The 25,992-nt window shown below is 38.9% G+C and overlaps 1 protein-coding gene across 1 annotated transcript in view; it reads left to right on the top strand.

Annotated features, from left to right (window-relative positions):
• Positions 1–25,992, top strand: part of PTPRD (protein tyrosine phosphatase receptor type D) — a 6,523,893-nt gene that overhangs the window by 2,290,046 nt on the left and 4,207,855 nt on the right. Inside the window, exon 8 of the mRNA XM_044061085.1 lies at positions 8,285–8,326. The gene's annotated coding sequence lies outside the window, so the exon portion shown is untranslated. The remainder of the gene's footprint in view (positions 1–8,284; positions 8,327–25,992) is intronic.

Consider the following 25,992-nt stretch of genomic DNA (forward strand, 5'->3'; position numbering starts at 1 on the left):
ATCCTGCCTCTTAAAACTGGTTGATTTCTTTGAAACAGTCACCAAGGCCATTGACGAGGGGAAGGTGGTCCACACAGCCTACCTGGACCTCGCAAAAGCCTTCGATACAATACCCCACTCGGGCATTATAGATAAGCTCACCAGCTTAAATATAAACCCCTATGTCACTAGATGGATTGCAAACTGGCTCAAGGACAGAACCCACATGGTTAGAATTGCTGGAGCCATGTCAGACTCCAAACCAGTTACAAGTGGTGTCCAACAAGAATCAGTCCTGGGACCTCTCTTGTTCGGTATATATTTCTCGGAGGTACAGGCCAACACGGAAGGACTGTGGCTGACCAAGTTCGCAGATGACTGCAAACTGGGCGCCATAATTGACTCTCCAGCCGACACAAGCATCCTCCAAAAGGGCCTCATAGAAACAGACAACTGGTGCCAGAGCCATGGCCTCAAGCTAAATGCCAAAAGTGTATAGTCATCCCTTTGGCAAAAACAAAGTGCCCACAAATTACCACATAGGTGGTAATCCATTAAGTACAGAAGTAGTAATTAGGGACCTGGGGACCCAAGTTGATAGCAATCTCTCATTTGACAACCACGTGGCCAAAGTGGTTAGAAAAATATTTTATATAGCCCACCTAATCATGAAGGGATTCACATCTAGATCAGGGGAGGTCATCGTGCCTCTTTACTCATCCCTCATCAGGCCCATAATTGAGTACAATGCCCCTTTTGGGATGTACCTTACCAGACACCTGCAGCAACTGGAAAGACCCCAAAAGTACCTCACCAAGAGGATCAAAGGGCTCAAACAGATGCCATATGCTGCCCGGTTAAAGAAACTCCAGCTCTACTCAGTGGCATACCGCCTGTTCAGAGGCGATCTGTGCCTGATGTATAAAGCCATATCCAACCCGGAATTAATGGACATGCTGCACCTCAGAAAATCCAAATCCCATCGAGCTATGCGCTCGAGAGACTTGAACCTCAGTACTGAAATAAATAGGACATGCTGGAGGGACAGATTCATAACCCAGAGGCTCCCTTCACTCTGGAATAAAATCCCAGTCCAGGTTAGGCAGAGTCCCTCATTGACTCTCTTCAAGAGGAATCTTGATGAGTGGATGGGAGATCGTAGGTTTACCCCGGGTATCACTTCTGTGTCACTGTTAGACAGAGGCACAGTATACTAACCTCGAAAAAGGGCATAGCAAAATAAATTTAAAATGGGTGGCGAAAGCCAAACACATTCTGGCTAGGCTTATAAATGCCCTAGGGCAGATAGCCTAGTATGAACCTATGAACCTATGAACCTATAAGAAATGCATGGCACTTGGGAAATGCAAGACTATCTGCCAGTCAGAGATGGATGTGTGCCAGATGCTGCTGCAGGTTGGTTGACCTAAATTGTGCTTCACAGTTCTGCTCTTCTCATCATAGACCTGATGAGAACAGAGCAATGCTGTGGTATGTTTCTTTCAGTCCATTCGCTATTGTAACACCTTTGCAGTTGCTTGGAGGGAAGGGGGCTGCATTCTTACTCATAAGAAATTTTGTTCTGAATAACATGCCATACCAAAATTTTGATTTATTTAACCAATACAGCTTTTATTTTAAAATCATACATGAGATTCTTGTTCTTTATTAGTCCTGACATTTTACTTTTTTGGTAACGAAGCTGTGCAAGGCTATATCATTTATAAGAGTATGTCTTATTTTAATCAATCCAGTACTATACACTGTGTGTTTTTCTGTGCTGAAGTGAATGGCAAAACTATATATACAGTTATGGACTTCAGTTAACGTAATTGTAGCTATTCTTTGACTCATTTTTAAAGATCACTTACTGGAAGTATTGCATGAAAAAAGGTGAAATGATCAAAGTGTTGGACTAATTTTGATGTGGACAGTGATCTGACTTGTCATTTGCAAAGACTGGACAGTTTTCTGGATAGTTCTGAATCATGAGGATTTATTCACTAGTTGTTGTATCTGTTCTTAAACAGCTCAAGTCCTCAGTAATTTGATTTGGCAACTCACTGTACATGGACTGAGGACCATGTGATACTTTTTACTATATTAATTTATTCTTTAACAACTAGGAAGCCTCTGCATAGCTGCTGAGTAGAAATAGAAGAACTTGCTAGATTTAAGATAAAGGGATTATATTTTCTGTCCTGTAGGGAGATTTTGTAGCAGAGCATAATATTTCAGTACTGACTATAGTTGATTAAACCCCTTTATCAGCGACGTTTAGCTAGATTGTGTAGAAAAAGACAGGATTACAGAATGGGAAGCTTGTTACATGTGGAATGGGACTGCAGCATACAGTTGTAATAGCATATAATTTGATGAGTTGGAATAACTATCACTAAACACAAAATGCTTAGCAACAAAAATTATATTTGGTTTTGCATTTGGCATGACAGAATTTTAGACTGGCAGAAATTGTGAAATGTTCAATAGTCAATTTACACTGGCAGTTGGCACAGAGGGTAATGGTGAAAGCTGTAGTTCCTCTGCTACAGAGTTTGATTCCTCTCAACCTGCATTTGCCTACTGTGTGAAGTTAAGTAAGTTACTTAAGGAGTTATTGCTCACAGGTCAACTCTGAAAAGGGACTATTTGCCCATTGGGTCTACCTGGTTAACAAATGGGTATAATTATTACTATTATTCATCTAATTTTAATAAAATGGCAGACCCACTGTAGAAGTAAGTAGGTGTCCTTTTGAGTTAGCTGGTGTTTACAACTATCAAGTTGTACTGGAATAAGTAAAATATTAATTGAAAATATTCTTAGAAAGCAAGAAATGTGACAGTTGTGAATGTAACAACTGGCATCAGGTAGTCAAGGCTTAAGCAGTCATAGATAGTTACTAGGTTTGCAGTCCAGGAGATCATTGTTGAGTCTAGTCCAAATTTCCATTTGCCACTAAGCGCAGCCTGGTTTAAAGTAACACAACAAGCAAAAACGGTCTGAGGGAATTGAACCCTGTGCCACAGAAACTATAGCACACAGCCTTAATCCTCCACACCATCGCCCATACACCAATAAGTTAACAGTGAAAGCTTTGACTCATCATGGTGGTGACATAGTTTTAACATATTATTTATGGAGGACTTCTTTGCCCCTGCACTGAAATTCCCCATAAGAAAAGTCAATTCTATGGATCACTGCTTCTCTATAGTAGGTTCAACCTCTGGGAAAGTATGGTCATATTAATAAAAGATATCTGATCTTACCAAAAATTTAGGACTCAACTCCATGTCCACCATCTTTCATCAGCTGAATGCCATTGCCTCTCATCCAGCCATATCACCAAACATCAGCTACAATGGTCTCATTCTTCTTAGACAGGTTCATATATAGGTTCATAGATTAGTACTAGGTTAACTGCCCTTGCAAGCCATTTTAAGCCTAGCCAATTATCCTGTGTGAGACTCAAACCCTGCACCTTGCATTTGTAAGGCAAACACCTTAACCATTAGGCCACCCTCCCAGCCCTTGTTAGTAACATTTTCACTGTCCCTCATAGGGCAGGTTCTATTGTGCCAATCTTCTCATGTCACTCGTATAAGCTATTGCTTAATATAACTTCTCCTTCCCTATACTCACAACCTCTATCACCCATCTATCTTAACATTCCTACTTAGAAAATACGCAGTTGTAATTAACACAGAGATACCTCACCTTCTCCATGATATTTGTCTTGATTTGAGTAATTAATATATATTACATTTGCAGATGCTGTTTGTATTTTTATTAGGTGATATTGGTATTTTATACATGTTTTTTTTTGTTATACTCTTGCTGTCTCTTACTAAATGTAATTCATATTTTTATTTGTATTCCTTGGCTGAGAGTGAACATGGACACTAGCCAGTAGTGCTCTACTGCAGTAAACAAATTAAAAAAAAATATATATATATATATATATATATATATATATATATATATATATATATATATATATATATATGGGATCCGTACAGATGCTCAACTGCATCTTTCACCGAATTCCAAATTCCAATTTGGTGAGCATACTTGCGTGAAAGTGCTGTTCACCAAAGCAGCACTTTCGCGTAAGTATGCTTGTCGTTCCAGTCGTACTATGGTGCAGTAAGGGAAATTCCCTTTTCCCCACTGTAGTGCAACCTCAGAGTGAGAATATTAAAGTAGGGAGGTGTGGAGGGGTGCAGGGGGAGTGCAGCCTCCATGCATTCAAGTAGATTTTGTGGTTTTTTTTAACATACTTTAACGAAAGCACATTTTCGATGAAAGTGCTTTCGTTAAAGTGTGTTAGGTGGTAATAGATTTGGGCTTTTAATTTTTTGTTCAAAAGTCCTAGATCTGTAGATATATATATATATATATATATATATATATATATATATATATATATATATATATATACACACACCTATACATAGATATATAGCAAAAGGCAGACTAGAAAAATATGGGGACTAGTTGCCTCTGGATGCCAGTAACTGCATGTACACTTTATAATTATTGGGCTTCAGGTGAAAAATTCCTCCCAGATTGCTTTGTGGAGAAGATAAATAAAAACACTGATATGGTAATACTAATTATATGTTGCAGAGAATCACACTGGTGTTCCTCACAGACTAGCGTAGGCTCTCTATAGGGAAATGATTTGGCTGTGCAAGCAAAGAAGATATTGTCAGCAGATGCAGTGAAAAAAATGATACATATATTAAACAATTGCTGCTACTAAAATATAATAGTAATCAGGTTGAAAAAAAGGAAATGGTAAACAAACTGAAAGAGATTTAAGTAGAAAAGATCAACAGTCACTGGATGTCTCCTAACAGAATGGGCTTTTAGAGTGTAAATCAAGTCACCAGCTCTAGAGATACAAATATGAACTTTCTGAAGGTTATTCGTTGCAAATGGAAAAGTATCCATTATGCTTTTCATTTTTGCACTAGACATGCCATTTAGTATTGAATCAAATATCTCTTCTAAAAGCTCGAAGTGCAAGAGGAATGCCAGGTGCAATATGTGTGTCCTGGAAAACGTGCCACAATACCACCCATTAAACTACTCCATTTCCCACAAGTACTTTATATTTCATGTTATATCTTCATATTGCAAATAGGGCAGTGGAACTATAAATTAAAGTTGCATCCATTTCCCTTTAAAATATCACACCTTATGCACAGGATTTTGTATTGCATGTTATAGGCCTTGTGCTTTGTTAAGGCTTATTAAGTAAAAAAAATATATATGCAAGATTTGTTTATAACAACATATTTATTTACTTTTGATTGCAAATGCTTAGGTGTGTGCAAAATATAAGTCCAGGTATTTTATCAACTGTGGGGGGCTACAGCATATCAAAGAAGTGGCCCAGAAATGTTGTGCAGCAATTTCATTGGTTTGGTTTAGTTTGTAAGCATGACTGTTGCATTCAAAGGAATGATGGGAAATGGTCCTGCTGATTAGCTGTGTGATGGGCTGCTGCTGGTCTACTATGGTGTCATTATGGAACACAGAAAATGTTTTATATCTGGGCTTGTACTGCCCTGGTAGCTGGAGGATCACACATGTTATGTCCACTGCTGCATCTCAGCATTCTTTCTGCTGGTACATCCCTGTAACTAGATATGGATTTTTTTGACAGCTTTATCACATAATATGGATGCCTTAGAACTACATTTCCACTGATGCTTATGCTACAGAGCCCATTTGCATATACCCTACACACAACCTGTTTGTTGTATGGTAACCTGTCCCATCTGTATCTCTCTGACTGCAGAGGTCTGTGAATCTACAGTTGGAATTCACTCTTCGTTTTTCTCTGCACTGTCCTTACATATTATGTACCATGACATTGAAATCTGTAATGGCCATTAATACACAGCAGAAGAAACCTGAATTTTTCTATCTTTGATGTCAGTCAGTACAATACAGAACATTACAAATATTCATATCTCAGTGTTCTTTCCTTTCTTCTTCCTACTTTTATCGTTCTTCCGTCTTACACTTTATAACATGCCATGATGTCATTATTGGCATTATTTTAACAGCCTCGATAGCTATAGTCCTGTATGCTTGCATTGCCTTATGGGAACACTTCTGGTTATAGCAAAGATATTATTTTTACTGTGAAAGTAGATCAGGTTTAATGCAATATATTATGGAGGAGATATTAGCTTAGTCTGATTGTTAAAACAGTAATAATGTCATCAAAAAAATGGACAATTGTGACAGGATGAAATAAAAAGGTAGGATGTCAGTCAAAACTCCAGGCATGTCCTTTAATATAGAACATGGACTATAATAAACAATGTATTCTTCAAAGGAAAATGCATACACATGGTATGACAACAATTATATTTTAAATGTAGCCCTATTTTTCAACACATGAAATAGGTTGCATGAGTCACGTGACTTTTTCGAAATTATAAAAACAAATAGGCTTAATGTATTTCAGGCACAAAATTATTGCAGCGTGAAACATAGAATTATGAAATAGCATTCCTACTTTGTTTTTCTTTAAAGGACCAAATATGTCTGTGCCTCTAGTTCATAATTAGCACAGTATGACATAATTAGTTGGCTAATGCAACCCTGTAATATTTGTGCACACAACTGTAGTACATCCATTAATGCAGTCAGCAAAACATTGCTTTAAAAGAAATTCATTTTATCCCCGTGGAGAGACAAATGCATGTTTTCAATGACTAATACAAGCTTTGTATGGAATAATGACTGACCTACATGACTGGTGAGTTATTAATATTGACTTGCTGACTTTATACTGACTGAAGATTCATCTGCAATGCCAGAAAGCCAAGTTGAATACCAGTGAGCTAATGAGGTTGAAAATCTTCTGCACTGATACAGCTGAGCATAAAGTAGGTTTTTGTCTCATGTTTCTCCTCACAATCTAAAATAATATAAATACTTCAAAATTATAAAATGAGGAAAACATGCATATCACTCACCAAAGTTTTATAACATAATGACAGAATTAATAGCACTAAAATTAAGTGGAAAACAAGGAGAAGTATGAATCTGGACTGCAAAAACTAGGAAAACATTTATTTATTCCATATCGTGTTTACTATGGCCAATAACCAGCCATTGTGAAGGCATAGAGTGATAACAGTTACATTAGGTAATTGAATAGTTAGAATAGAATCGAATAGAAAAGTTTGAATAGTAATAGGTTAGTGAAACTGGTCATTGATTGTATACCAACCAGGCATAGTGTACACATCCCCAAAACGCACACACATATGGCACATGCACCTATGTACAATTTGGAGTATCGGCAGCAACATGTCTTTGAGATGAAGGAGGAAATTACAGCAACCTGAAATGCTCTTCACAGCCATAAGGAGGACATGAAAACTCCACAAAAATTAGACTCACTGCAGTTACCAACTGAAGAAAGCATTCTCTGTGTCAGCAACACAATATATTGCTGGACGAAAAGGATGGAGCCATAACTGTAATTAGATGACCCCAGTTCAGTTAGTAACACAGATGTTAGGGAGAGCTGAATAGGGGAGTTGAGAAGAAAAGAGTTTTGGTGGCTCACCCACTCAGGGAAGTAGATGTCTCTGGATGGCAAATTGCTGGCAAAATTTGCTATATAAGGGTGCTAAGGGATGATATGTGCAGGGAAGCACATTATGGCAACCGATTATTCAGGTGTTCCAAAACGTCCTCTGGCATGCAGAACAGTATGATGCTGCCTGCTGGCTGCACTCTTCCCTCCCAAAACACTAGCAGAACATTCCCAGCCCTAGTGATTAGTATCAGAGACACAAGAGGAAAAACAAGGATTAAGGGAAGGAGAAGCAAAGTTAGAGGTCAGTTAGGGTGCATGCAAATGGCACCAAAAAGTTCATACAGCTACTGCTGCTTAGCAGCACTCCATTAGGTACATTGTTTTCTACATGCGTTTTTTTTTTTTTTTTTTTTTTTTTATCTTACATTTATAAAATGTTCCCTTTTATATACTTATACTTTACTTTAGCTGATAGCAAGGATTCTTAGCTATGCGTACAAAATAACAGTGAAAACAGAATTATTTCATCTGCTGTTCTATCATTTTCTCAAAAATTTAACACTGAAGAACAGATAAAAAGAAATGATTATATATTCAGTAATTACATATCCATGCCTGCTTAAAACAAGCCAGCATTATTATTTCACTTCAAGGAAACTGTCAAAATGCAATTTAATTTTCATCAGTTTTGACACAAATCAGTCATTGTTTTGCACTTTTTCTTTATTGCAGGTCTCTCTCCTGAGCGAACAGCACTATGCGCCTGGCAGCACGGTAAGTTAAAACAGACATTTTTATTTTCCTTTAGATCTCTGTCTGTAATTTAGATTATTAATAGTTTCTATATCTATCTCATATAAGTTATTGAAACTGACGTAGATTTTTCTCTGAAGAGAAAAGTCATAAACTGTACATAAAATATATATTTGATGGAAAATGAAATTGGTTCAATACATTTCAGTTAAAGACACCTGTTATTACACCATTGCTAAAAATACAAGTATAACTTTTATAACTGTGAAAACAATGTGTACAGATCTCTTTGTGTTCCTTGATGTACAATCATCTGATAATGAAAAATGTCTCATAAAGATATTCTAGTTCTGTAGTAAATGTTTCAAAATTCTCATGGAACTAGGTAAAGGATAATCTATAAATAAATATTTCTTTGAGCCATTTTTGATCCCATTAATCAGTCTATCTATATTTACCTCTGTCTCCTGCATATGACTTTCTCTCTCTCTACATTGTTTGCAAATAGCTGTTACAGAACATAAAGCAACCAAAAACTCATAATGAGCACAGACAATTATATATAAAATACTGGAACAGACTAAAAGGCTGTCAATCACCAATGTCAGCAATAACAGAAGGTATGCAGTGGTCTCTCAGACACACACACACACACACACACACACATACACACACACACACACACACACACACACACACACACACACACACACACACACACACACACACACACACACACAAACACACACGCACACACACACACACACACACACACACACACACACACACACACACACACACACACACACACACAAATGGAATATATCAGAGGGTCTGTGTGCAATAAATAACATATATTATCCATAGGGAAAATAGCCTTGGTTCCTAGCAAGTAAAATTGTTATATTGCCAAGTAAACATTATAATTTATTAAGAGCTATTCAGGCTATACTTTGATGGATCCATACCCACTGACACCAGCACCTGAAAAATAAAAAAAATCCAGTTGCTTTATCTGATTAACAATTAGATAAAAGAAATAATATTTAAGATTTGGCCCTTTTTCGGCCTTCACTCCCTCCATTAGTTTTCTTGGTACAGAATTGTTGAGCAAAAGAGTTGAGACCTGGTTTGATCTGTTCTTTGTAAAATTTGAGATTTTTATGACAATTTGTTCTGGATTACAGTCACTAAATTATAAGAGGAAATTTGATGTTCAGACTTTGTATCCTTCATAAAATGCTTGCTGATGCAAAGCTTGTTATTCTAGCAACTGTCTAACTACATAACACAAATATTTAAAATCTTTTCTTGATTTTTGGTTCAGGTCTCTGATTCTTGAGTTAAGAGGTTTGGAGGACTTGGGGATACACTGGGTAACATTGTATAGTTCTCACAGGAGTAAACTGATATACACTTCTGTCATTATTTATGTATATGTTTATTCGGTTGATCTTTAAAAACATTTGAATGTACATGGCCATGCAAGTGGCAAAACTGATGATTACACTGTGTGTGCATGTGCATGTACATGCACACACAAGCGTCTGTGTGTGTTTTGTGTGTGTGTGTGTGTGTGTGTGTGTGTGTGTGTGTGTGTGTGTGTGTGTGTGTGTGTGTGTGCGTGTGTGTGCGTGTGTGTGTGTATGTGTGTGTGTGTGTGTGTTTGCACATGCGTGAATACCAAGTGTCTACATCCCAGTGTAGTTATGGCATTAAGGAATGAACTGATTGCAGCAAACAAGAGCTTCGTCTCATGAGTATTGTTCTTTGGATGTGAACCTTGTTTTCCTTTTATTATTGACTTTTGACAGTGTGTTTATTATTTAATTTCACTTTGAATAAACTTTATATCATGAAGTATATAAGTTCAGTACTAAATATTAACCATGAATGTATTTTTAATTATTTTTTTTTTTTGCACATGGATTTGAAATGCATTGTGTTTTTGCCGCAACACTTTGCATGTACTTAATGTAGATGAGTAAGGCTATGAGCCGATAATGAGCAACTCCCTGTAATGTAGGGATTGATTCCCTGAGCCTTCATTATCTACTGTTTGAGTATGACCAAATCATTTAACCAGACAATGCTTCTTAACTGTCCCATGTGTCCAGTAGGATGTTCCAGGCTGTTAGCAGATTTGTTATTCATTTGTCTTTTGAATTCCTGCACCCTTCAGATAGCATCTAATTAGTGATTCACTATCTGCTCTTTGTTTATGAAATCAAGCAAGTGTCTTGCAGATTAATGGGTTATCAGATGCATTTTCAAAGGAAAGGAACAATAACAGAATTCAAAAAAAAAATATTTAAAAGCTCACCTGGCTGATACATGGCTCTGCTCTTGTGCCACTCTTGGGTAGTCCTTGTCCACAATATTACACTCCCACCCCTCTTTCCTCAGCTACACATCACGCTTACTAACCAATAACCTTTTCTCCCTGCCACCTCAGTTCCGCATCACTAGCAGCCTCTCTACCTTCAAAACCTTGCTTCACTCTGACTTAACATCCCTCTGGGAATGTTCCTGTTCCCATCCTACATGAATTCCCCAGTAACTCACCATATTTCTTAACCTCCACTTCCTTCTTTACTCCCTTCTCCCTTAAACTCATCTCTCCCTTACCTCATGTATCTTATATATCCTCCCCTACTGTTATTATGTTCTCAGTAGGAACATACATATGTGTAAATATCTACTTATAGTTGTAATAGATCTAACTTCTCTTTTTGCAATGGTAGAAATTACATATTTGTAAATATTTACTTATGGTATCTATATCTGCTTTGCATTTTACTAAATTGTACCTTCAAACAGAATGTTTTAACTTGTAGTTTTGTTGTACTATACTAGTGATAACTTGTTATTGTATATATTGTCTCTGTGGAGCTTTTCTCCCCAGGACTCCATTGAAAATGGGCTCTTCCCTCCCAATGGACCATCCTGACAAACAAACTTCAAATGAATAATAAATAAATAAATAAAACTGTCTACTCCCTACTTCGTGACTCAGCATTTCCACAATGCAGGCCACAACAACTCTCCTGTGTAGTCATACATGTTATGTGCAAGACCTCTTGTCTGTTTCTCTGAATTAGGAAATATAAAGCAATGTCCTAGATCTCTCAGACAGATGATATGTATGACTGACTACTCTTATCACACTACCTAAATCGTGATACTTTCCCTTAATTGTAAAACTGTATGTAATAGTTTCTGTGTGCAACATTTGTGTATCCTTCATTTATTGTAACTCTTTGTGTATCACTTACCTAACTTTGTAAAATTGTATATATTAACTCTGTGATTAATTTTCTGTGTAACCTTCATTTATTGTAATACTTTTTGTGCATTAATATGGCGCTTTTCTCCCGGGCCTCTTCTGAGAAAGGACTTTTGTCCAGTCAGACTTTTCTGGAAACCAAATGTAAAGTAAATAAAATAAATAAATAGAAATACCGTTGATCATGCTACATCTTTTTTCATGTGAGAGTAGTTTGTTTTGTTTATCATATCACTGCCAATGTTTTTGCTGTAAAATTTTTAATAAACATTTTAAATGAATGTAAATCTATGTGATCTTAGTAACAGTAAAGAAAAAAATAGTAATTGGGGAGACATTGCCAAGTAACCACCTAATGGAGAGGGGACACTCTGACAGGGCCTGGTTTTACCCTAATCCAGCTCTATCTGGCACACATCTTCACTCCTCACCTTGGAAGATGTGGACATCTGTGCAGTCAGAGAGACCTGATTCAATGCCTCGGAGAGCACCCCAGCCATGATGGGATATATTGCTTTCCACACATTCAGACCACAAAATGAATGCATGAAAACTAAATGAGGAGGAGGAGTATCAATATTCATCAAAGATAAATACTCCTCCAGATTCCCTAGAGCTACTCCATGTACATATAACTATAGAGAAGACCCCTCTCCTAGTTATCACCAGCTATAGATCCCCTCCATGAACCATGATATCCACACTGCCTACTTCGATCTACTTGAGCCACAGAAAATGAAACCAAACACCCTGGTTATGGGTGACTTTTACTACCTGTCCATAAAGTGGGTAAATTATACATGTACAAGCACACCTGCCCAAAGGTTCCTGGACTTTTCTAACTCATTGCCTTAGCGATAGCTGATATTCCCACAAGTGGCATACTCCCACAAATGGCCCAAACATTTTAGACTTGGTACTCATCAACATGGTAGAACGGTGCACTACCACAGGTGTCTGGCACTCCCTGATGAAGTCTGATCATAAATCAGTGTCTTTCAAAGTAACAATAACATCAGACCCCCCCTCGTGAGAAATTAGGCTGTAAAACTTCTCCAAAGCCAACTACAGCCTCTTATGAGAAGGTATTGATAGCTTCAAAGCTCATGTCCCCACTGACAGCAAGGACTACTGTCCCCACTGACAGCAAGGAATACTGGGATATACACCAATGCATTGTATAAACATCTATACAGTTGTATTGACTCAGCTGTTCCTGATAGGACCAAAGCAAGATCCTCAAGAAAAAACAAGCCTGCTTAGTCGACATCCACCATAAACAGGTTATATAATAAGAGGAAGCACTTGCTGTCTAAAAGCAAGAAGGAACATTCACAGAATTGGAAGCACACCCTTCTCAGATTGAACAAGCAAATACGACATATTGTAAAATCCTCCAAAGCTAACTACAAATCTAGATTAGCATTGCTAGCTAAGGATAACCATAAGGAATTCTTTAGCTATATCTGAAACATTAAAGGAAAAACCCAGCTTTATGCTGAACTGGTAGTATATACGGAAACAGTGGAAACAGCCAACCTGCTAGTGCATGGGTTCAACTAATACTTCTCCCCCCTGGCCCAACCAAATATACACCAAAATATTCCTACCACCTATTCTCCACCTAGTATCTCTAAAGAGCAGGTCTTAACCGCTCTCTCCAAGGCCAAAATCACAGCCTCTATGGGACCTGATAACATCCCACACTATGTTCTCAATGGTTTAAAACAGGAGTTAGCAACACCATTGGATACTCTTTTCAACCACAGCCTGAGCACTGTTTTTATCCCTGTTGAATGGAAAACAGCTACCATCATCCCCTCGCACAAGGGGGTGCATCCATCAACCCTGGGAAGTATAGACCCATTAGCCTAACCAGCTTTGTCTGCAAAGCCATGGAGTGAATCAGTATGGACATTATCAACAAGGATATAGGAGACCTTGAAACTATTTAACCAACCCAGTTTGGTTTTGTTAAAGGGAGATTCTGCCTGGTGAACCTGGCGGACTTCTTCAAGACTGTCACCAATGTCCTGGATGAAAGCAAATCTGTACATATGGCCTACCTAGACTTGGCCAAGGCCTTTCACACAATTTCTCACTCAGGCATCATTGAAAATCTCACCCAGATGGTTGTCAACTCATATACTGTCCACAGGAATCAGTACTGTGGCCCCTATTGTTTGGAATCTACTTCTCTGAAGTACAGGCACAAACAAAAGGTCTGTAGCTGATAAATTTAGCTGATGACTACGAAGTGGGAGCAGTCAATGAGTCCTCAAATGATGTCAACATTCTACAAGAAGGACTTATGTAAACCCATGAGTGATGCCAAAGACATGGTCTTAAAGTCAATGCAAAAAAAATACATTATCATCCCCATTGGCAAAGGTGATGTTCCTGCAGATTACCATATTAATAACAACACCATAAATTCTAAACCAGTGGTGATAGATTTGGGCACCCAGGTTGACAGCAACCTTACTTTTGATCACCATGTCTAAACAGTGGTAAGGAAAGCCTTCTACATTTCTCACCTCATAAACAAGGGCATAGCTTCTAAAACAAAATAGGTTATAACACCCCTGTACTCTTCCCTCATCAGGCTAATAACAGAGTGCAATGATCCCTTTGGTTTGTACCTACACAGGCACTTGCAGCAACTGGAGAGACCTCAAAGGTTCATCAGAAAGAAAATTCAGGGTTTTCAGCACGTCTTATATGGATAGACTGAAATCACTGTCACTTTAGTGTGTTTCATAAAGACTACCTGTGCCTTGCATCCAGAGCAACCTCTGATCTTGCCTTAATGGAAATGCTGCACATTTGCAGGTTCATAGGTTCATAGGCTGGTACTAGGCTATTGGCCCTAGGGCCTATGCAAGCCTAGCCATAACAATTCCCTGGATATTTCTTCCCACAATATTTACTTCTCTGGACCCTGTCTTGCAGGGTGACTGACATGATCCCCGGGGTGAATTTCCTATCTCCCATTCAATCATCAAGGTTCCTTTTGAAGAGGGCCAATGAGGTGCTCTGCTTGACATGTATGGTCAGTCTATTCCAGAGTATGGGGAGTCTCTGGGTCAGGAACCTATCCCTCCAACATGTTTTGTTCATTGTGATGACAAGGTTTAGCTCCCTGGAGCGTGTAGCTCTGAGGGATTGGGATTTCATTAAGTGGAGCATGTCCAACAGCTCAGGGTTTGACATGGCCTTGTATGTTAAGCAGAGATCACCTCTGAGTAGACGATATGCCACAGAGTATAGCTGGAGTTTTTTTAGATGGTCAGCATATGGCATCTGCTTTAGGCCTGTGATTCTTTTAGTGAGGTATTTCTGTAGCCTTTCCAGCTGTTGCAGATGTCTTGTGAGGTACATACCAAACGGGGCATTATACTCTATAATGGGTCTAATGAGAGATGAGTACAGTGAGACAATGACCTCCTTTTTTCTGGATGAAAAACACTTAGTGATGAGGTGTGCCACATAGAAGGATTTTCAGACTGTTGTGGCGATGTGGTTATCGAAAGTGAGACCACTGTCCACCTGTGTCCCTAAGTCTCTCATCACACTTTCAGTGTTTAGTGTCCTGTCACCTATGTGGTAATTCATGGGTACATGTTTTTTTCCAAAGGGGATAACTATACATTTCTTAGCATTAAGCTTGAGCCCATGACTCTGGCACCAGGCATCTGTTTCTGTAAGGGTCTTTTGTAGAATATCCACATCATTTGGGGATTCAATAATGGCTCCCAGTTTGCAGTCATCTGCAAACTTTGTTAGCCAGAGTCCCTTAGTGTTGGCCTGTACTTCAGAGAAGTAGATGCCAAACAAGAGTGGTCCCAGGACTGAACCCTGAGGTACTCCACTTGTCTGGAGCTAGATTTTAAGTCGGCTACTTTACAGTCTGGGTTCTGTCAGTAAGCCAGTTGGCAACCCATCAAGTGACGTAGGGATTTATGACCAGCTTAGTAAGTTTATCTATGATTCCAGAGTGGGGGATGGTGTTGAAGGCCTTGGTGAGGTCCAGATAGGCTGTGTGGACCGCCTTACCTTTGTCCACAGCTCTGGAGACTGATTCAAAGAAGCCAGTCAGATTCAGGAGACAAGATTGGCCCTTCACAAACCCAAACTGGGTGGGGTTCAATGTTTGAAAGTTGCCAATGTCTTTGTTTATAAGTTCCATGATAATGCGTTCCATGCCCTTGCAGATCAGGCTTGTCAGACTGATGGGACGGTAGTTCTCGGGATCCAAAGTGGATCCACCCTTGTGGAGTGGGATAACTGTAGCTGTGCACCACTCAGTGGGCACAAAGCCTGAGATGAGGTTATGATTAAACATGACACTTAGGTGAGGTGTCAGTTTATTTTGTAGTTCATGTAGTACACAGCCTGGGATGTCATCTGGTCCCATGGGTGCTGTATTCTTAGCTTTGGAGAGTGCAGTTTCTACCTGTGTGGCCATGATTACCAGAATTTGGCAATCTTTTGGTATTGAGATGGGCCCTTTAGGGGGTGAGAGGGGGTGAAGTTGGCAATAAATCGATCTGCCAGGATATTGGCAATATCCTTGGGATCAGTATATTTAATGCCATTCTGTTGTAGCTCAGAGCAGATCTGAGCATTGCCATTTAGATTCTTGACATAACTATAGAATGCCTTGTGGTTGTCTTTGGACTCTTTGGCAATTTTATTTTCGTAACTAGCTTTTGAGGATTTTATGAGGGATCTCAGCTTCTTACTGAGGCTGGTGAGGGAGGTTTTGCATCCTGGGATTTTCCTCTTTTCTGCAACAGTTTCTTTCTTCTGTTGTATAGTTTGTTTACAGCAGGGGACCACCTGTTTGGCTTCCTTTTATTGGAGAAGTGCATCTTGGTTCTATTTGGGATGGCACAATTCATGCATGAGTGGATGTGCTCATACAGTGCCTTAGTGTAGGATTCTGCAGTCGAACTTTCAGATCCCGTCTGCATGGGTGTCATAAAGTTTGTCACTTCTGACTTCAGTAGCATGAAGTTGTCTTTGGAGAAGTTTTTTAAGGAGGTTTCCTTACTGGGGGGGTGGGGGTGGGATGTGGATGTCAAGGTTGATTTGCTTATGGTCAGACCTGACCACTGAGGGGGTGACCACTGGTGTGGAGCATCTATCTCACATGTTGGTAATGACCAGGTCTAGAATATTGGAGCCCCTGGTGGGACAATAGATTAGTTGATCCAGGGCGTTGGAATTTATGAATTCCAAGAACCGTTGGGAAAAGGATTTGGTACCTGAGTAGTTTTCCCAGTTAATGGCAGGATAGTTGAAATCACCCAGTATTAGGGTGTTTGGTTGTATCTTAATATTTTCCAGTATGTTTAGAAAGGTGTAGTGAGAATCTTGGGGCATGGTGGGGGAATCTGTAGCAAACTACAATTTGGATTGTAGTCTTACCTAGTGTTAGTTGCACCTGGAGAATTTCAGATGTATTGTGTTGGGCAACTAGCCTGGAGGTGTGAATATCCATGGTGAATATGGACACTCCTCCACCTTTAGTGTTTCGGTCTTGGTTTTGCGGCTGAAAAGTGTGGTAAGAGTTGTAGCCTAGTATTGCAGGGGTGCTCTCTGGAGCCTTGAACCAGGTCTCAGTTACTGCACAGATATCAATGTTCTCCATTTTTAGGAGTGCCTTGAGAGAGTGCATTTTGAGGTTTAGACTTCTAGCATTGAATAGCATTGCCTTCACATTTTGCATGCTTGTATCTGTTACGGTGGTGGTTTTATCCTTTGAACCTTGCCTATAAAAGACACTATAGGGGTGGCAGGAGCTTTAGCCAGTAACCTGAATCCCAGGCGTGACAAGTGCAGACCATCTCTGGCAAAGCATCGTGGTTTGTCGATCATGTCTTCCCAGGCAGACAAATACTGGATCCCCTTTGAATGACACCAGAAGCTTAGCCACTTGTTGAATCAAATCATTTTGTCCTTGTACTGTGGTATATCAAATGGTTCATGCATCACTCACTCTAGGCACCTCAATCTAGCATATGACATCAACAAGACTTGCTTGAGAGATAGCTATGTCTCCCAGAGGCTGTCTCTCCTCTGTAATAAACTTCTAATATAGGTTAAACAGAGACCCTCATTAAATTTTTTTAAGCATAACTTGGACGATTTGGATGGGAAACCACAAATTCATCCCAGGTGTTTCACCTGTGTCCCTCTTGAATAGGGGTAGCCAGTGCTAATTTGGATCTGCTTATAATATAGATCATATCTCCAGACACTTATGGGAACAAGGGTTGAACTTGGCTAGGCTTATAACGGCCCTAGGACCATTAGCCTAGTAATTTCCTATGAACCTATGAACCTATGAACCTATTAAGGAAGTGCGAATGCTTAGAACTCATAAGACTGAAAACTGATGCACATATAGACAGACACAAACAAATTCTATATGCACACTGTGTGGTGGAGTCTGGGTGCTTGTGAACATGATGGTACTTATACCCAAAGTCATCATCATCTGTCAAGAAATGGATGTCAGGATTCACCTTGTGAGTGATGTTTTCATGGTGAATTATTTGACATCCATTTCTTAAGCACATAAGAATTGGGTTATAACTGCAGATCCAATTTCTATCCTCTGTGTTATAATTAAGCAATAATCCAGGACTCTGCATGGGTATATCATGATTTACCCATAGCTGGTGTGGTTTGATCATGAGAATGAAGCCCAAGGGATTAAGCAAAACCAGCCTTGGATAAATCCTGATATATTCACATGCAGGAGTGGATTATTGCTATTATACAATAGCATTATTTAAGAAATAAATAGTTTACCTTTCTTAAATAGTGGATTTGTATAAGGATGATGTAGTGTTCCTCTGTGTTCCTCCTTTCTTGCTAATGTACTGCACATGTGCATGAGACTTATATGACCATGCTTCCACAATGCATCAGTGTAATGCAGAATAAAAAGAATCTCTCTTTGCTCTTTTTTTTGGCCTGGATACTCAATGCAAGGGAGCTGGGGAAAAAGTGCAACATAACAGAAAGACAAAGGTCCAGAAATAAGGAGAGATTCTCAATATAGTTCTTATAAACTTAGAAATTTGTTGGAATAAGTTTTGTGTTGGTGTGCATTTTTGGAAAGATATGAAGCCTGAACCCAAAAGGTCTGCAATTTCAAATTTCAAATCCCAGAAGGCTACAATTTTATTTTTTTAAGAGGAGCTATAAGGTAAAAATGTAGACATTTGAGAGGTATCAGTACCAAGACTGTGTAAGGGACAGTGCAGAAATGCAAGGAAAATCAGGTAAGTTTCTATTTTGTTAGTTTTCCAGAATGTACCTGAGATTTCTGGTATTTTGCATATGGTAATTGAAAAGTCTGGCCACTCAATGATACTTCAGTGGCTGGAGTATTGGTATATGCTTGATTTACACCAGTCGTGCTGGTTGGGCTTTGCAATCAGCGAGCTTGTTTTTGAATAATAATGAGGTATTCATTGTCTAACTGCATATAAATATCACTTGCCTATTATGCAGATGAAATATAAATCAGTCACTGACAATGCACACTGTAAATCACACTTAAATTGTATTGAAAAATTTCTCTTCAAAGAAAGTAATCTTGACAGCATGAAACTATATTAATAATCCTGAGAAGCCGACCTTATTGCTGAGTTGAAAGAGTTAAGTTGCTTTAATATCAAAGCATCTGTACTACTTTCTAGAACCAAAGGGTATTTAATAACTAGGAGCTACATCAGATTTGTTTTCTCTAAAATGCCTAACTATTAAGTATTATTATAACTATACCATGACCAGACAATAAAAAATTGTTTAGAACAATGAGAGTAGATCCATTTAGAGCAATAAAAGATCTTTTTTCTTTTCTTCTTTTAACTATGACATTTTGAGGTCAGTTGGGCTCTATCTTGCAAGTCTGGAAATGTATTTCAGTGAATGCAACCAAGTAAGAAAATATTAAATGGTATGTTTCTATTAGCAGCTCAGGTGTCAGAACACTCATATATATTGTTTTTCATAACAAGCTTTGGCAAAATAAGATTAGCCATCCAGTGTTACATTCACTTCAACTTGTGTTAGCTTAGTTTTATATCACTGTCTGAATTATAAGAGCATGTGCATTTGTATTCAAACTGTACTGTTTAACTAGGCTTTCTAAACTGTTCATACTTATAATGAGTTTTAAGTCTATGCATATTAGATACTAGTAGTCACAATATTAAAATCCATATTTTCTTTTTTCTTTTAATAGTAGTTCCATTTTCAATGATGTCTACATTTTATAAATATGTTCACAGCACAGTTTTAGTATACCGATTTATTTTTACAAGCAGAAGCAATTGTTAACCAATTACAGATCCCTGAGAAATGAAACAGTCCACTAATCAGAAAACAAAAGTCTAGCCCACATTTTAAAATGGATATCAGTTTTATGCGAAAGGTGGCGTAAAACAATTTGTATGTTAATCATTTATATAAAATAACATCTAAAGCACAGTAGCGATGCAGGCAGTAGGCACAACACTAACCAAAGCACAGAAAAAAACGCTGCTTCATAAACTTTAAAACTCGTGTTTATTGTGACACAAACATAGGACATTGTAAGCACTTTCACCTGAATAGGCTTCTTCATACCAAAAAAAACCCCATCTTGTACACCCTTAATATATCAAAAAGAGCGCCAAAAACAAGTAAACCATTAGAGGCACAGCACAACCATTATGGCATGCAACATACTGGGAATGCTCATTCTAAAATACATAAACCACAATGAAATATAGGCATCTAAAACACATATAAAATGTAAATAAAAATATGTATAAAGAAAAACTGCATACATTCAGCTATTATAAAACACTTGACAATAAATCCTCTCATAAATAATAATGACACAAACATCTAAAATATATATATATATATATATATATATATATATATATATATATATATATATAGAGAGAGAGAGAGAGAGAGAGATACACACACACACACACACACACACACATATATATATATATATATATATATATATATATATATATATATATATATATATATAGAGATATAACAGACGTATCACTTCAATCTCCTGGACTTCAGGAAAGGTCTCAATGGTACTTTCTCATTCAGTCCAGGAAATACATCTGCCCTAAGCCTAACAATCCATCTAGACTCAGTGCTCTCAGTCCTACCCCTCACATCCCTCCCCCCTAAAACTAGTGTATATAACATCTAGCACTTTAAAACAAAAGAGATGTGTGGAATCATTAGACAAAACATGCTTGGAGAGGGCATAACAGTAGAATAAATCCTAATCTGGTAGAGGTGTTCCCTTATTCTGTCCCTAGGCCTCCTGTCCATCTTGCCTACATAAAACGCGGCACAGGCTCCACAGTTGGCCAAATAACATGTGTAAAATCACAACTGGCATGAACTCTAACCTCATGGTTAGTGCCATAGACAGGGTGATAGAAATGAACATCAGTATCAATGGAACAACAGTAATTGCAAATACCACAAGGTACAGTACCAACTTCCCTGTCACCTCCACTGTCCATGGTAGGATAACACAACAACTTCTTTAGATTCGATCTATTCTTACAGACAAAACCTGGAACAGCACCCACAACTTCCCTCACATTCAAATCTAATGTTAGCACACTCCACTGTGATCTAATCACATCCTTCAACCTACCCACATCCTTCGTGTAATGCAAGGGCACTCTGAAACCATGATCTCTACTCCCAACCAAAACGCCCTGGCAGAGACCATCATGGCTCACTACATTCTCAAAGAAATAGGGTGCAGCAGCTTGTTCCCTCAGATTTTTGAGGTCTTCCAATCCACTCTCCATATCAGATATCTGATATTCTCTGTTCTTGAACCTTTCACACAAATCCCGGACATCTGCCTCAAAACCATCCTGACTAGGATTGTACCGTGACGTCCTATAAACCTGACCCCTCACTATGTTACCAAACATGTAACCTGGATGCATACTGCGTCTATGGAGATAGGAGTTACGTTGACACTCCTTTCTGTACACTCCTGTGTTCAATAAGCCACATTCCAATCTCTGAACATAAACATCCAAAAAGGAAATCCAGTTCTCATAAACCTCATAAATGAACTTCAAATAATACATCAAGCCATTGACTCTCTCCAAAAAGAGAGATAATTCATCTTTTGTACCCCTCCAAATAAAAAAACACATCGTCCACAAAACGCCTATAAAACATAACGTTCCTTGAGAAAGCATCTATACCGAATAAAAATTTGGTGTCCCAAGTAGCCATAAAGAGGTTGGCATAGCTACTGGCACAAGGAGTGCCCATAGCCATGCCATCCATCTGTAAATAACACTGTGAACCGAAACAGAAGATGTTGTTCTCTAGCACCAAAAACAAAGCTAACAAATCCACTGCATCACTACTCAGTTCAGATTTGTCCTTCAAGTAATCAGACACTAACTGCACCCCATCTCTGTTTGGTATCACAGTGAATAGGGACTGAATGTCCATCGTGACTAAAAAATATGGGAGATCAACAGGAATAGATCTCACAGACTCATACAAATCCAATAGGAACTGCTTCATATTCCTTAGAATATAGACATTTGCATCAACTACTGGGCGCAACAACCTCTCTACATACAACAAAAACGGTTCCGTGATCCACCCCCTGCCTGCAACAATAGGCCTCATGAGTGGACACACACTGTCCTTATGGATCTTAGGGAGGCTCTGTATCACAGGCAGGAGGGGATCACTAACAAACAAATAATCATACAGCTCATTCGTAATAACATTAGTTTTAACCAAATCATCCAAGACCATCTGTATCCTTTGCACATGTACATTCACCATATTACACTCCATTAAGCTATAAAACCTCTGGTCTGATAACATAGACCTCATTGACTCATTATAAAACTCAGAGTCCATAACTGCCAGGGCACCCCCTCTTGTCAGCAGGTCTAATGACAAGGGAGGCATCACTCCTCAGTTGTTGTAAAGCTCCCCTTGTGCATAAGTTAAATTACCCTTTCATTTACTAAGCTTACCCACTCTCTTCTCCATATCATACAAATCATTCTCAACTAGTTTGCTGAAGGCAGCTACCAATGGTGGTACCACTGGCATATACACACTAGGCTTCTTAAATGATTTTCCATCAAATACCTGCTCTGTATCCTTGAACTCCAATCTAAGGCACAGATTCCTAATGAATAATTTAAACTGTACCAAAGTATCAATGTAATTACTGTCACAACTAGGTATAAAGGTCAATCCCTTTGATAGTACTCCTAACTTATCTGACGTAAGTGGGTGGGAGGAGATGTTATGTACTAGTGTCTCCCAGTTTTCTCCCACATTCTCTTGAGATTTTGGTTCACCTGGGAATCTGCTGACAACTTCCTCTTCATCCTGCCCCTGCTCATAGATCTCGATCTCCCCCCTCCCCTGTGAACTACATTGATAGGAAAAAGGTGATTGACAATCCCAGTACCAACATTATCAAGGCTAGAACAGTGTGTAGCATGCATAACATGATTAGAATCCTTCCTTCTAACCACCTATTCCAGGTTCGGATTTGTCTGAGCTATACGCCCCAATGGGCTTGTACTATTAACAGACTGGCCCACTGGAGAAGCAGCAAGACCCGTCCCCACTACAGTCGAACCCTCAGGGTCCAGGTCGAGGCAGAGAAGAACAGTTGGTCAAATCTATCACTGACCAATGGTAATCATTTTAGACATCAAACTGTCTTCTCCTTCAAGGAATAGCAGTCCTTTACAAAAATACTCTAACTGTCAACAGAGACACCATACAACCACCCTTATTTAATAATGCAGAGCTCCTCATAACCAAACTACAGATTAACCATAACAAATGTTTGAACATTGTCTGTGCCTACATTCCACCAGGTAATAATATAAATACCCTAGAGGATATCCTCCGTTGTTTATCCACTACCTACCCCCAAGAAACCATAGTTCTTGGTGACTTCAACACCAGATGGCACTCCTTCTACTCCAACCCCCCCCCCCCGCATCACCCATATAAATCTATCTGGGTTTATGCAAACAATAACCTCTCCCACTAGGATCGACAGACCTACCAACAGGGAAGGTATCCTAGACTGGATGCTTGTCAACTGTACACAGCTGGGACTCTCCCTGACAACCTTAGTAATCACCTACTAACCTATATCATAAAACAGAAGGCAGAGACATCCCACCAGACCATATACAAAACATTCAGAAACAAGAAGAACTTCAATCCTGTTAATTTCCAAAATGAACTGAAGGCATTAGACTGGTAACTATTAAAACATCTACCATTAGATGAGGCCATAGATCACTTTAACACTAAATTCCTAAGTATCCTTGATTCCCATGCTCCTACACATAGTATAAAAACAAATCAAATACTGCACCATGGCTCACAAAGGACACCAAGTCAAAAATCAAAACTAGAAACAGAGCCTGGGCCAACTGGCAGTCAACTAAAGCCCCTCTTTACCATTTAAAATACTATGAAAAACAAACTTCCTGCACGATGGCAATTGCAAGGCTCAAGAAACAAACTAGATCAGGAACCAAAAAATGAGAGCCAGCAAACAGTGACTAGAATGAAGATCTGTATTGATAAACAAAATCACAGCATATTGCAACAGTTACAAACCGGTTTTGGCTGGCAAAGCACAGCCTTCTTCAGTGTACAAAAAATCATGCCATACAAAAGCTGTATATATACAATAAGCAGTCATCCTATTGGCTAGGTTCTAAAGATGTTCATTTAGTCCCGGGGGAACAATCCTCCCAGTCTGATAATCCATTTCTTTTCTTTTATATTTAAAATGGAATGCCATCCAGTTTTGTTTGCCCTATTTCCAAATATCATATCAATGACAATAAAGTTGAACTTACATGTTGGATGAGCTAGTGTGTGTTTATAGAGCGCATTATGCATCCTTTTCTGTTTGATGTTACTGATGTGTTCGGAGATACGTATTCTGAGAGGTCTGGACATTTGTCCAACATAAAATGAGCCACAGTTACAAGAGGCCAAGTAAATGATCCAATCACTAGAACAATTAGAGAGAAACTTCAGATCAAACACCTGGGGGCAATTACGACTAGAAAATTGTTTGGACTTATTTATATATTTGCTCCTCAGACATATCCAACTATAGACCCATTGCCATTCTTTCCCCACTAGCCAAAATAATGGAGAAATGTGTACACAAGCAAATAATGCAATATATTATACAAAACAATCTACTGTCTACCTCTCAGCATGACTTTAGGCTACATCACAGTACCACCTCTGCCCTCCTTTACTTTACTGATGCCACTAACCAAAACAGGAATGACAATAGGCTATCCCCTGCCCTCTTTCTTGACTTATCAAAAGCCTTATGGTCAGCCATGAACTCCTCATTCATTCCCTAAAATCACTCTCCCTGAACAATCATGCAGTCTAGTGGTTCCAGTCCTTCCGGACAGGCAGACAACAGGCTGTATTATGGCAGGGCAAACTTTCCAGCCAGCTGCCTCTCACACTCAGTGTCCCTCAAGGCTCCATTTTAGGACCACTACTCATCTATTTTCATAAATAACCTTCACACTACTATCCCAAAGCTACCTGCATTCAATATGCAGATGATTTCACCCTGATCTGCTCTGCCTCCTTCCCATCTGACCTACAAATCTTAACCCAGAACAGATTTAGCATTATTGAAAACTGGCTCTCCAACCAGCATCTACTGCTGAACCCTAATAAAACTAAACTTCTACTCTATACACCCACTAGTAGATCCACCCCATTTTCTTCTCTCTTACATCAAACAATGGTACCTCTATCTCCCCGGACACCCATACTAAGCTTCTAGGGGTTATTATAGATAACAATCTTAAATTTGACCTACATGTCAACAAAACCATACAAACCATCAATAAGAAGCTTGGATCTCTTTACAGAAACAAGCCATTTTTAACCCCATTGGCTAGAACTGCAGTCGCCCGGTCGCACCTACTCTCTACTGTTATATATGCCTCTCCTGTACTCTCCAACCGTAATAAATCTGAACTGAGTAAACTCTCCCGCAGCTACAACCATATTGCCAGATTCGCCACTGGCTCAACATACAGAGCCCGTCACTGCCAGAACCTTAATCATCTAGCGTGGCTAGATCTACCCAGTTTAATTCAATTCAATCAACTCTTAATAGCACACAAATTTCTATACCAACTTGAAGATACCCCCTCACTTAAAAATATTATAAAACCATATAATAACTTGAGGTCACTATGGTCATCCAACAAACTACTGGTCCAAACCTACAAAGCTAATAACTCAACTGGTGAATCCCTGTTTGTCA

Source organism: Protopterus annectens, chromosome 2.part0 (assembly GCF_019279795.1).
Source record: "Protopterus annectens isolate FY-2018-M chromosome 2.part0, PAN1.0, whole genome shotgun sequence".
In the NCBI taxonomy this organism is placed as follows: domain Eukaryota; kingdom Metazoa; phylum Chordata; order Ceratodontiformes; family Protopteridae; genus Protopterus; species Protopterus annectens.